Here is a 13,646-nt window from a genome sequence, read left to right as displayed (position 1 = left end):
CTTGGAGGTGGAAAAAAGATGACGAATATGGATCTACAAGGCTTGGACTATTATATGCTTCTGCAAGGCTCCTCTTCTTTAAAAGAGAACATACACAAACACTTAGAACTTCAAAAATCTCTCAAAAATGATTAGGGTTTCGAAAAGGGCAGCTTTGGAGGATGGAGGCTGGTAATAAGAAAAGTATCAATAGGTTAAGGTCCTTTAAATATGGATCAAGACCCTGGATATAGGGTTTGAACTTTGCGCCGTTACGCCATGCATAGTGGGTAAGACCCTCGCCTACGTTTAATGAATTATGCCCTGCGCAATTCATAATCTACGTCCAACGTAGACCCTTATTTCTCAAAAATTATAAATTTAAATATCATAAGAAAATATACATTAGGAGCGAGTGTACAATTCTACCCCACTGGAATCAGACTTCATCCTCAAAGTCCTCAACTGCGAATAGATCGGGATAATGCTCGTGCGTCTAGTCATCAGGTTCCCAAGTCCACTTGGAACCCTTCTGATGCTGCTGTAACATCCGTTCCAGGCATATTTTAATTCTCAAATGTCAATAATGTTTTGGGTGGAGACGACATGGTGGAGCCTCACCACGACGTGACATTATCTTTTAGGCCTTGAGTTTTAATAGACCACCACGGCGTGGTCCTGAGGTACTACATCATGGTAGCCAATTTTGGTGAAACCCTAATTCTTTGGGATTTAAGCCTTATTTAAAGGACATTATGGCTAGGGTTTCGAGTTCATTCAGCCTCCATCACTCTCTCAAGCACTAAAACCCTAATCCTAGCCTCCATCACTCTTGAAAGGTTATTCTTCATACTTTGTTGGCACTTTTGAAGGAAACGTAAGCCCTTGGTGAGGATTATCATCTTACAACCAACATATTCATCCTCTAGCTTCTCTTCAGGACTAAGGTGAGTGTTCAAGACCTAATATTTTCTTTGCTAGGCTGTTAGATCTTGAATTTTGGCCCATTTTCTTCATGTTTGGTGGGTTTTGGAAGGTGAGATCTCATAAAGCTTGCAACTTTATGAATATCCAAGCCATTTAGAGCATTTAACTCTTTGGATATGAAGTAGACTTTAGTTTTGAGGCCATGTATGGAATCTTGCCCCTTTTTGCCCTTGTTTTTCCCTAAAAATGGAAAGGACATGCATGTAAACAAAGCTATGATTTTTATGGTTCAGAAGGTGTTGAAAACCCTTTTAGAAACTTTGGAGAAGTATTCTAAGGATTAAGTGCTTAACGAGTAGTATGTACTTTATGCTTACATTAAGGACTTAAGGTTTTGGATCTAGACTTATTGGCAAGGTATAAAGTATAAAGTTGGAAACTTTATCCATCAAGATTATGGTTTGGACCTAGTTTCAACTTGGGAACTCCTAGAATGGACTGGAAGTCAGCTTAAGGAATTAAGTCATTCTGATTGATCACCACGGTAAGGTGGACCCTCACCATGGCGTGGTGGTTGGGCTGAGCATGCATGTTTTGTCGTATTGCGACCACGAAGTGGCCATGGATGGCCACGATGTGGCGGTCAATTGTAGGTTGACTTTGACCTAAGTTTGACTTCGAGGTGTTTTCGGTAATTTGATAAGTAGTTTGAGCATAAATGATTGTGATTGTAAAGGTGGCTGGTAGAGTCAGCATTTGGAGCAATGATCTGTGTAGCTATTTCTTCATATTGTAAGGTGAGTTTTTCTCATTGTACTTGGGGATTGAATGCACCATTGGACCCAGTAGATTTGTATCATAGTGATCTGTAGATTCACCTATTTGTCTGTTCACTGGTTATACGTTTATCTGTTGTCGGTTACATGTCAATTTGTTATGTATATTTCGACATAGTATGATTGGGTTGAGGTATTACTGCTTTGTGTGGAACCCAACAAACCCAGAGCAAGCCAGCCATAAGTTGTGGGCCTAGAGGCAAACCAAAATTATGTTGTGGGCTCGGGAGCAAGCCAAACTTGAGTTGTGGGCATGAAAGGCAAGCCATACTCAACCTGCAGGCTTAGGGGTAATCAAGTGTCTTAGTTGTGGACCCTGTGTGCATGTTGTTATATGTTTATGTGTTAGTACTTTGGGGGAAATCACTAAGCGTTGGCTTACGATTTCTGTTTAATTTTAGATACTTCATAGGATCATGGGAAAGTGAAGGCATGATCGCGCACATCTTCCTGTTTTTAAGATATCGGATCTTGGGATACCTAGATTATGATTATGACTATATTTTGGAACAATGGTTTTGTAAACTCTTTATGGCCAGGGGTTGTTTTTGAAAAGTTCAATTTATATGATTTTTGGCATGTTACAAGTCGGTATCAGAGCCATGGTTTGAGAGAACTGGTTGAACATTCATGTAAATCCAGACTCAAACTAAGGAACAACGAGGGTTTTAAAATGGTTTCCAAAATTGTATTCAAAAGTAACCAATGCAGGATGAGATGTATACGATGATCCGGAGCAAGAAAGTAAAACCCAAGTTACCTTCACTATTTTTTGATATAATATTTATGGTAAAATAATATGCTAGTGATAGGCTAGGGATCTTCAGGAATTGCATGAAAGAATCGTCTGATGTGTGATGCCTGATAGCCTAGCAATACTTCTTTTATGAAATCGATATCATTACTGTAGTTGCTTAGTGTGTGCATTATAGTTGTACATAAATAAGATTTTATAGCCTGAGAATTTTGTATTTGGCCTTATTTCCTATTTCTTGTTTGGTTATGGGCTTAGGGTAGGATCAAGTATTTGACTATCTATACAATCTAGTATTATGTATGATTAGCATGCACAAGTGGCTATAGGGGTGGTGGAAGTTTCATGGGTGAGTAATTGTGTGAGCATTCGGTCACATGAGGCATGATTAGCCACTCTCTAGAGAGTGAGGATAGGATGTATGCGTATCCTAGTTGAGTATTTTCTTAGGGTATTTGTGATGATCCTTGAGATAAAAACGGGTAGCTATGGAAGGTGGTATATGGCCATACTACTGGAAGCACAGAACCCGTACACATAGCAAGGAAGTCAGAACCCCCCGAGGGATTCGTCTGTCAGGGATGGTTATGATAGTATGAATTGTGACAATTATGATGTATTCTAGTGTATTTTTAGTATGATGTTTAGAAGAGGATCTAGTTCTGGAGCTGGAGCAAGTGTCTAGGATAGCCCAAGGTTGACTGACGATCAGATACATTAGATGATTGCCATTGAGGTGGCTACTGCTGTTAGGGGATTGATTCTAGAGTTGTTTAGTTCTATCAAGACTGCCATGATTGAGATTTGCGATGATCGATATGCTACACTTTCTGAGATTGTTGTTGTTGCAGCTACTGGGGCTGTTGTTGCCGCCTGTGCTCAAGAGGAGAAAGCTTTCCAGGACCAGGACTTTGAAAATATGAATTCCCCAGAGTTTAATAGGGTGCGGGACCTAATTGTGGCGATGAGGTGGTTCTCTGATGTGGAGGGTTGTTTCTTCACGTGTTCATGCCCTCCTGACTAGATGGTGAAGTGCGCCATGAACCTTCTCCGGTCAAGTACGAAGGATTGGTGGACATTAGTGACTGGCTCTTACACTACTGAGCAGAGAGTTGTTGTTATTTGGGAGCATTTCTCTGAGATGTTCCACATAAAGTATGTTTCTTTAGTGGAGAGTGAAAGGTTGGCTCGGGGATATCTGGATCTAAGACAGGGGACTGAGATGGTGATGGAGATCACCAAGATGTTTACTGAAAAGGCTCTTTTCTGCCCTAAGTTTGTTGCTTCTGAGCTGGCTCAGATGACCCGGTACTTGAGCATGATCAAGATGGATATCCGCCAGTTCGTTTCCACCCAACGGTATGGTACTCTCGCTGAGCTTCAGGAGGCCATGAAGAGGCAGGGTATTGAGATAGATCTCCAAGCGAGGGAGCTAAGGCAGGCTCATGTTCAGTCTTTTCCTACAACGAAGCAGTTCAAGCCCGCTGATTTGAGATCTACGGGACAGAGGGGCTGCATTTGTGGCAAGTGTGGCAAGGTTCACAATGGTGCTTGTATATATTCATATGGATCCCACAATTATGGAAAGGAGGGGAATTATGCCGAAGATAGTCGTCAGCAGGTCCCAGTATCGAGCCCCCTGATATGTTATCATTATGAACAGGTTGGCCATGTGAAGGCTGACTGTCCCTTGTTGGCTGTGAGGTCAGTGCATTATAAAACATCGACTACTCTGAGGATCACGGATGGATGCCAGGGTAGGGCGGAGCCCCCGAGGGCTTGAGGTTGTGCTTTCCAGCTTACGACAAAGGAGGCAGGGTGGTGTCAGACGTCGTTACCGGTATGTTTCCATTTAATATTATTTCATCAGTTATTTTATGGTATGATTATGTTTATGATTATGTTAGGTACCTTCCTAGTAAACTCCTTGCATGCTCTTATGCTTTTTGAATCGGGTGCGAGTCGGTATTTTATATCAGTCCTTCAGTAGGGATTTTGATATGACTCTTGGTGAGTTGGAGTATCCATTATGGATTTCCATCACCAACGAAAATGTGGTTTCTGCATCGAGTGTTTATTGGGGTTGTTTCTTAGAGATTTTTGGACTGCCTTATTCGATTGATCTGATTTCCATCCCCATAGGGGATACGTGTGTGATAGTATAGACGGATTGGTTGAGTAGGTTTGGGGCGATGATCGACTACGAGGGTTAGTGGGTGGTAGTTCGAACCCCAAGTGGGGGAGAACTATTATTTATAGAGAGGGTACCAGGATGGGATCAACCTTTTGTTGTACCGCCAGGGCTTAACAGTATCTGCAACATGGGTGTTTGGGTTACCTTTCATATGTGGTTGACACCCAAGTCGAGATGGAGGTTTTGGATTCGAATGTACTAGTTGGTAAAGATTTTGCTAATGTGTTTCTGAAGGAGTTAGCAGGTGTGTCTCCTAAGAGGCAGGTGGAGTTCAAGACTGATTTGGTTCGAGGTGTAGTTCCGATTGCTAACGCGTCATACTGATTGGCACCATCAGAGATACAAGAGGTTTCCTCTCATCTTCAGGAGCTATTGGGAAAGCATTTTATTAGATCGAGCAATTCGTCGTGGGTAGGACCAATTTTTTTTGTGAAGAAGTAGGATAGTTTACATCGGATGTGCATTGATTACCGGGAATAGAACAAGTTAACAATGAAGAATTGTTACCTATCTTCATCGATTAGTGAGGGTTAGAGCAGAGGATGTGGAGAAGACCTCATTTCAGACTTATGATGGTCATTATGAGTTCGTGGTGATGCCATTCAGGCTCACCAATGCACTAGCATAATTTTTGGACTTGATGAATCGGGTATGCAGGCCGATGCTTGATTGATCAGTCAGTTTTTTCATTGATGATATCCTGGTGTATTCCAAGACCAGGAAGCAGCATGAGGAGCACCTTCAAGAGCTTCTAGGAGTTTTAAGGGGAGAACGCCTATATACCAAGTTCTAGAAGTGTGAGTTTTGGTTATGAGAGGTCTCATCAACCAGAATGGCATTTTGATCGATCCATCCAAGATCGAGGCCGTGATGCAGTGAGAGGTTCCAAAGTCTTCCTCAGAGATCAGGAGCTTCTTGGGATTAGTTGGGTATTGTCGGAGATTTATTCAGGACTTCTCTAAGATTGCGGTACCCCTCACTCGTCTAATGAGGAACGATGTGGATTTCTGTTGGGGGTTTGAGCAGCAAACTTAGTTTGAGACAGAAGTTGTGTGAGGCTCTAGTATTGACCCTCCCTGAGGGTGTTGAGGATTTTATCGTGTATTGTGATGCACCCATCACTAGTTTAGGGCGGTGCTTATGCATCGAGGGAGAGTTATGGCTTTTGCTTCTCGGCACCTTAAGCCAAATGAGGTTCGTTATCCGAATCATGATTTGGAGTTGGGGGTAGTGGTGTTTGCCCTCAAGATTTGGAAACATTATCTGTATGGGGTTTGGTGTAGCATCTACATGGACCATAAGAGTTTGAGATATCTCATGGATCAGCCAAATCTTAATATGAGGCAGTGTAGGTGGCTTGACGTGGTCAATGATTATAACTTTGAGATTCTGTATCAGCCAAGGAAGGCGAATGTGGTCGTCGATGCGTTGAGCCGCAAGATGGCTAGTTCTGCTGTTGAGAACCTATGTATGAGGATTTTGATTGATTCACCATTGTTAGATTTGATTAAGGAGGCCTAGGCTAAGGGATTCAAGAAACAAAATTAGAATTAGAGAGACTCAGGGGTGAGATTGACAGATTTTTACTAACAGTTGTGAATTATTGACCCTAGTATGGTCGGGTTTGTGTGCTAGATTTTGGTGCGGTCAGACAGGCTGTGCTAGAGGAGGCACATAAGTCCAGATTTTTGATACACTTGGGAGCCACCAAGATGTAACGAGACTTAAGCCTTAGTTACTGGTGGCCATGCATGAAGAGGGAGATAGCCAGGTGTGTCGAGAGGTACTTGACCTATTAAATTGTCAAGACTGAGCACCAGAGGCCGCATGGCAAGTTGCAGCTATTGGAGGTTCCCATGAGGAAATAAGAATATATTATTATGGATTTTATCACCATAATGCCTCGAGCGGCTAAAGGAATTCGACGCGATAAGGGTTATAATGGACCTTCTGACCAAGGGTGCCCACTTTTTGGCTGTTCGAGAGAGCTCTTCGACCGAGAAATCAACCGATTTATATGTTCGTGAGATTATTGCTCGACCTGGTATTCCAGTCTCCATTGTATTTGATTGAGATGTTCAGTTTACATCTTGTTTTTGGAAGAAGTTCCATGAACTAGGTATGAGGTTGCATCTTAGCATTGCTTATCATCTACAAACCAATGGTTAGAATGAGTGGACCATTCAGATGCTAGAGTATATGTTGAGGGCTTGTGTGATTGATTTTGGTGGGAGTTGGAACTCCAACCTTCCCCTAGCTGAATTTTCATATAACAACAGCAATTGCTCCGGTATCAGTGTGCTGCCAGTTTAGCTACTCTATGGGAGAAAGCATCGTACCCCTGTCTGTTAGGGAGAGGTTGGTCACAGAGTCATGGGAAGGATTGAGGTAGTCCTTCATATGGCAGAACTTATTTAACAAATTAGGCAAAATTTACAGATAGCTCAAAGTTGTCAGAAAAGTTATGCCGATAGGCGCCAACTCAGAGTTTGAGTTTCAGGTTGCCGACATGGTGCTACTGAAGGTATCACCCTCAAAGGGTGTACTATTCTTCAGACGGAGGGGAAAGCTGGGGCCTCGATATATTAGGCCATTTCGGGTGATTTCTAGGGTTGGTGAGGTAGCTTACATGCAAGATTTGTCCGAGGAGCTCAGCCAGATCCATAACACTTTCCATTTTTTGCAGCTTCGAAAGTGTGTACTGAGTATTCAATAGTTTTCCCTTCGGAGGATATTCAGGTGTATGATCACCTTAATTGCGTTGAGAGACTGGTAGCGGTTTTGGATAGGAAGACGAAGAACTTATGCAACAAGGAGGTGCATTTGGTAATGGTCTAGTGGTAGCATCAGAAGGGTTCCGAGTGGACACGGGAATATAAGGCAGAGATGTCTAAGCATTACCCTAAGTTATTCCTAATTGAGGATTTCGAGGACAAACTCTGATTCAAGTGGGGGAGAATTGTAACATTGTTCCATGTCCAATTTAATTTTCAAATGACAATAATGTTTTAGGTGGGCACAGCATGGTGGAGCCTCACTACGGCATGAAATTATCTTTTAGGACATGTGTTTTAATAGACCACAACGACATGGGCCTGAGGCACCCCGACATGGAAGCTAGTTTTGGTGAAACTCTAATCCCTTGGGATTTGAGCCCTATTTAAAGGACATTCTGGCTAGGGTTTTGATGTCATTCAGTCTCCATTACTCTCTCAAGCACTAAAACACTAACCCTAGCCTCGATCACTCTTGAAAGGTCATTCTTCATACTTTATTGGCACTTTTGAAGGAGAAGGAAGCCTTTAGTGAGTGTTATCATCTTGCAAGCAACATATTCATCCTCTAGCTTCTCTTTTGAACTTGGGTGAGTGTTCAAGATCCAATATTTTCTTTTCTAGCTTGTTAGATCTTAGATTTTGGCCCCTTTTCTTCATGTTTAGTGGGTTTTGGAAGGTGAGATATCATAAAGCTTGCAACTTTATGAATCTCCAGGCCATTTCAAGCATTTAACTCTTTAGATCTGAAGTAGACTTGAGTTTTGAGTCCATGCATGGAATCTTGGCCCTTTTTGCCCTTGTCTTGCCTTAAAATGCATGTCCCTAAAGCTATTATGTTTATGGTCCAGACGGTGTTGGAAAGCCTTTTGGAAACTTTGGAGAAGTAACTCTAAGGATTAAGTGCTTAATGAGTGGTATGTGCTTTATGCTTCCATTAAGGACTCAGGGTTTTGGATCTTGACTTATTCGCAAGGTCTAAAGGATAAATTTGGAAACTTTATCCATCAAGGTTATGGTTTGGATCTAGTTTGAGCTTGACCATTGAATTTGACCCAAGTTTAACTTCGGGGAATTTTGGGTAATTTGATTAGTAGTTTGAGCATAAATTATTGTGATTGTATAGGTGGCTGGTAAATTCAGCATTTGGAGTAGTGATATGTGTAGCTATTTCTTCAAACTATGAGGTGAGTTTTCCTCATTGTACTTAGGGGTCGAAGGCACCAATGCCAGCCCGGTAGATTTTGTATCCTGGATTAGGATGTTTCTATGTAGCAGTGATCAATAATTCTACCTGTTTGTCTGTTGACTGGTTATATGTTTATTTGTTTCCGGTTACATGTCTATTTGTTATGTATATGTCAACATAGTATGGTTGGGTTGAGGTATTACTGCTTTGTGTGGAAGCCAAAAAAGTCGGGAGCAAGCTAGACATAAGTTATGGGCCAGGAGGCAAACCAGACTTATGCTGTGGGCTTGGGAGCAAGCCATACTTGAGTTGTAGGCCTGAAAGGAAAGCCAGACTCAAGATATGTGCTTAGGGGTAATCTAGTCTCTTAGCTATGGATCTAGTGTACATGTTGTTATATGTTTGTATGTTAGTACTTTGGGGGAGCTCACTAAGTTTTGGCTTACGATTTCAGTTTAATTTTTTAGGTACTTCTGAGGACCATGGGAAAGTGAAGGCGTGATCGTGCACATCTTCCTATTTTTATGATATTAGATCTTGGGTTACCCAACTTATGATTATGACTATATTTTGGAACAATGGTTTTGTAAACTCTTTATGGCTAATGGGTTGTTTTTGAAAAACTTAATTTTCTTTGATTTTTTGGGTTGTTACAGTTGCCAGTGAAACTTGACCAGTCTCGCTACCTTATTCCACAAGGCCTTCGACTTCCTATCTAGAATCACAACCAGACGCTCAACATAATTTAGGCACCCATCGACCTGTATATCTCCCATTGGAACCATATCAATCTCGTCGACCACACATTTCCTCATATGAGAAACTTGGAAGGTGTCATGAATCCAACTAAGCTCATTTGGAAAATCCAATAAGTAGGAGATCTTCCTTATCATGGCCACTACTCGGAAAGGACCAATGAATTTGGGACCCAATTTTCCCTGCCAATTGAAATGGATAACACCTTTCCAAGGTGATACCTTTAGAAGTACCATATCACCAATCTGAAACTCTAACTCAGAGCGTCATCGGTTTGCATAACGCTTTTGGCGGTGCTGACTCGTCAGTAACCTATATTTGTATAACTAAATTTTTAAATAAAAATTTTCATTTTTAAATCCACACAAAACACAGTTTAACATTTCTTAAACCCAATTTATAAATTTTTTCAAACACAAGACATAAAATTGTGTGGCAATATCCTAGAATCCTCAAAACACAAATTAACTAGCTGGTGTGTACAATCATGCCCACGTCTTCCCGCGATCCTGAGATGTATCTGAAACACATTTCACACAACACTGTAAGCACAAAGCTTGGTGAGTTCCACAAAATACCACACACAAATAATTAGCCTCTCATGACTATATCTCGATAAGGACCCTCCGATCATGTGTCTCAGTGAAAACACTCCGCTCTCATAACTCGGGTTAGACCCTCTAGTCCTGTATCTCAATGAAGACCCTCCAATCTCACAACTCGGTTTGGACCCTATGGTCCTAACTCAATAAGGCATAGAATAATATACCACATAAATCACAAAGACAGGATGCATAATATCACATAACTCAGTATAAGCACATAGGACCCTCTGGTCAAGAACTCAAATAAGACCCTCCAGTCGCACAGTAATTACCACTCAGGTTAGTATAGTGAGAAGACTCACCTTGTAAGTAAAGTAAGAATGTCTTGCACTCAATTTTCGGTCTGGACTCCGCCTACATATATCACAATCCATGGTCTACAAAATCCACAACTTAACCAAACCCTAAAAGTCAATGAAAGTCAACACCCAAGTAAACAGTCCATGTTCACCTAACTCGTCGAGTGCATCTATGCGACTCGTCGAGTTCCTTTTATTCTCAGAAAATCGGGAAAATTCGACTCAACTCGCCAAGTTGTCTCACCAACTCGTCAAGTTTGCAAAGTGTCCAGAATATCGGGGAAAACCCTAACCAACTCGTCGAGTTCCTTCGGTCCTTCCTCTCATTCAGACGCTTTTAAGCGACACTAAGGCCCCAAACTCTAGATCTAGCCTTGACATGTGCATGTTTAGCCCTATATTTAGTATATATTGTTATCATTTATTAGCTAATTAATTGCATGTTATGGACAAAAGGTACTTAAGTATGTTTGAATTATATTATCAGTCCAAAAGAAATGCTCGAAAGCAAAAGGAAGCAGGAGTAGTTATTGGGAAGCTTTGGAGTGAACAAAAGAAGAAAGGATCAAAAAACACAAAGGACTCGGCGAGTAGGGACATCTACTTGATGAGTTCCCATGAAGATTCACGAAGCAGAAGAGTCCTTACCTTTCTGTATACGGAACTCGACGATTCGGTCTTGGATTCGACGAGTCGAGTCGAATCTATAAAAGAAACCCTCCAGACCGATGCACGAGGCTGCTGAGAACCCTAGGAGGAGGAGCTACGATTCAGAGCGAAGAGAGGCATCTGGAAGAGTGAAGATCCAACCCAAATGAAGTTTTGAAGGATAACTAAGGCATACTTTGATTTCTCTTAACTAGATCTAGCACTTAAACCATGTTTATGTTATTGAATTTCATTTTTGAGTTTTCTATTGCCTTAATCATGAGCTAAACTTGCTAGCTTCTGTTTGGGTAAGACAATTTTGAGACTATGGTTTGATTAATGGTAGGATTAATTTTTAATCAGTGATTTTTTTGAATTAAGCTTGTTAAAGATCCTTATGCATTAACTATAACTATTTTCTGTTAATAGGAAGGCAATTAGGATGCATGAACATCTCTTAATTGTTTACCTCATGTGATTTATGTGAACACTTTATTATGTGCCTAGGATTAGTGAATGTGAAACTAGGATTCATTAGAGAATGTGTAAGTTAATGTGTGAGCTTGTTTGGTAAACCAACAACAAGAGGCTAATTGAGTTAATAATTTGATTAACCATTACAAGTCTTATTTAACCCGAATAAATAACCTAGAGTATTAATTAATTTAGACAACTAGCCACTGCTTGAATTAGTTTATTTTCTATGGATTAGTATAGCGAATGTGAATCTAATCACTTGAACCGGTAGCCAATAAAAGGTTAATCCATTGCACTATTACCATTAAATCAACCATAGGATCAAATGAGTCGAACCTGAACAGAAGTCCCTTTAGATATTGAATTTAGTTGGTCTTCACTTGCTTAGTTGTTATTTAGTTTAAATGTTAGTAAGTTTCTAGTCTTGTAAAACTAAAGAAAACCCCTCTTTTAGTATTTGTTATTTTGTTTTTAGATAATTTTAGTAATTAGCTTAGTTGTCGTTCCCTGAGTTCGATACCATGCTTACTAGATCTATACCACCAATTGACAGGTGCACTGCCTTTTGTGTGATTAATTTACAATTTAGAAGTAGGAATAAAACTAGTTGGTTTAACACACATCAAGTTTTAGGCGCCGTTGCCGAGGAACGGTTCTAAATTTAAATTGATTACTATTGTTATCGATCCTTTGTGTGAGATTTCTCTTGCACAAAGTTACTGCGTTTAGTAGATTTAGGATTAGAATTTAATTTCAATTTTTAGCTTTTAGGAAGTTTGTTTAAATTTTTTTTTTCTGCTTTTGCATTGAACTCGCTGAGTCCCTACGACCAGACTCAACTAGTCCATCGCTGAACTGCTATTTTCGTTTCTAGTTTTTATTTTTGTTCCTTTTACGCTTTTTTCTTGTTTTGTTTGCAGGCGTTACATGACCAGATGAGCCAACACACTCTTGGTTCCTCCATTTGAAGACCTAGAATCCGCTTTAAGGAAAAACAAAGGCAAGGAGGTTGAAAGTTCTAATACACCGAAGAAATCACCATTCACGAACTAGAAAACGGTTTTTGGGAAGAAAAAGAACAAGAAGGCAGGAGAGACCAACAGTCAAATGAGCGAAGAAAACAAGTTAGAGCATATTGAAGATAATCCAAAAGGGGCCGAATTAGAATACGACTTCGAATCTGAATACGAAGAAGAAAGCGACTTTGAAGGCGAACTAGCTAACCCCATGGCTAACATCGATGAAGTTCCCATGGGGGAATGGAAGAAGAGAATACGTGACGATACCGGCCCAAGACTTGTGCAACCCGCAATTCCCGCAATTGCCACCTTTAAGCTTAAAGGTCACATACTTGCTCAACCAAAGGAGTTTCCCTTCTACGGAAAAGATCACGAAGATGCCTATAAACACTTGGATGAGGTCAACGATGTAGTTGATTATTTTAATGTTCCAAATGTGCCTCACGAGACCCAGCAGCTTCGTATGCTTCCAGTTACATTCAAAGGTGCTGCAAAGGATTGGCTAAAATCATTATCTCCAGGATCTATCACTACATGGGCTAAAATGAAGGAAGATTTCATTGATTAATTTTGTCCCCCTTCAAAGATAGCCAAACTGAAGAAAGCTATTGCCGACTTTGAACAACAAGCTGGAGAATCTTTATACGAGGTATAGGAGAGATACAAGGGCTTACTAAGGAATTTCCCACATTGCGATCTTAATAGCCAACAAGAAGTATCTATTTTTTATAATGGAGTAAATGTGACTACAAGGCCGCTTCTTAACTCGCAAGGACCGCTCACAAAGAAGCCACCCCCGGTGATAAAGGAATTAATTGAGGAATTCTCTAAACACTCTAGAGAATATCATAACCCAAGGAATGAAGTAAGTTGGGGGTGGTGAACACTGTTAACGATAGCATGGTGGCAATGATGGATAAACTAGACAGTTTAGATTGGAGGATGACTAAGATGGATCAAACAATCCATGCTATTTGGGTTGGATGTGAGAATTGTAAGGGACCTCATCTTACTAAAGATTATGATTTGGATGAGAATGGAAACAAGAAAGCTCAAGTATTCTATTCAAGCGGCGATAGATTTGATGTTAATTGGCGGAAACCTAAGAAGGAGTGACTCCCGTATGATGAGTACAAAAAGCTAAAGGAGGAGAAATACAAGCAAAAAGAACGGGTTTCTATCAAAAGGA

General features: G+C 40.7%; 1 non-coding gene across 1 annotated transcript; it reads right to left on the bottom strand.

Moving 5' to 3' along the window:
- Window positions 1-13,049: 13,049 nt before the first annotated feature.
- On the bottom strand, window positions 13,050-13,156 carry LOC144999234 (small nucleolar RNA R71). Its single transcript, XR_013660752.1, has one exon. It is a non-coding gene; the product is annotated as a small nucleolar RNA R71 (small nucleolar RNA).
- Window positions 13,157-13,646: the final 490 nt, after the last annotated feature.

Source organism: Lactuca saligna, chromosome 5, assembly GCF_052625555.1.
Source record: "Lactuca saligna cultivar CGN05327 chromosome 5, ASM5262555v1, whole genome shotgun sequence".
Lineage (NCBI taxonomy): Eukaryota > Viridiplantae > Streptophyta > Magnoliopsida > Asterales > Asteraceae > Lactuca > Lactuca saligna.
Note: the sequence above shows the minus strand (reverse complement) of the source record. Positions and strands in the feature narration are given on the sequence as shown.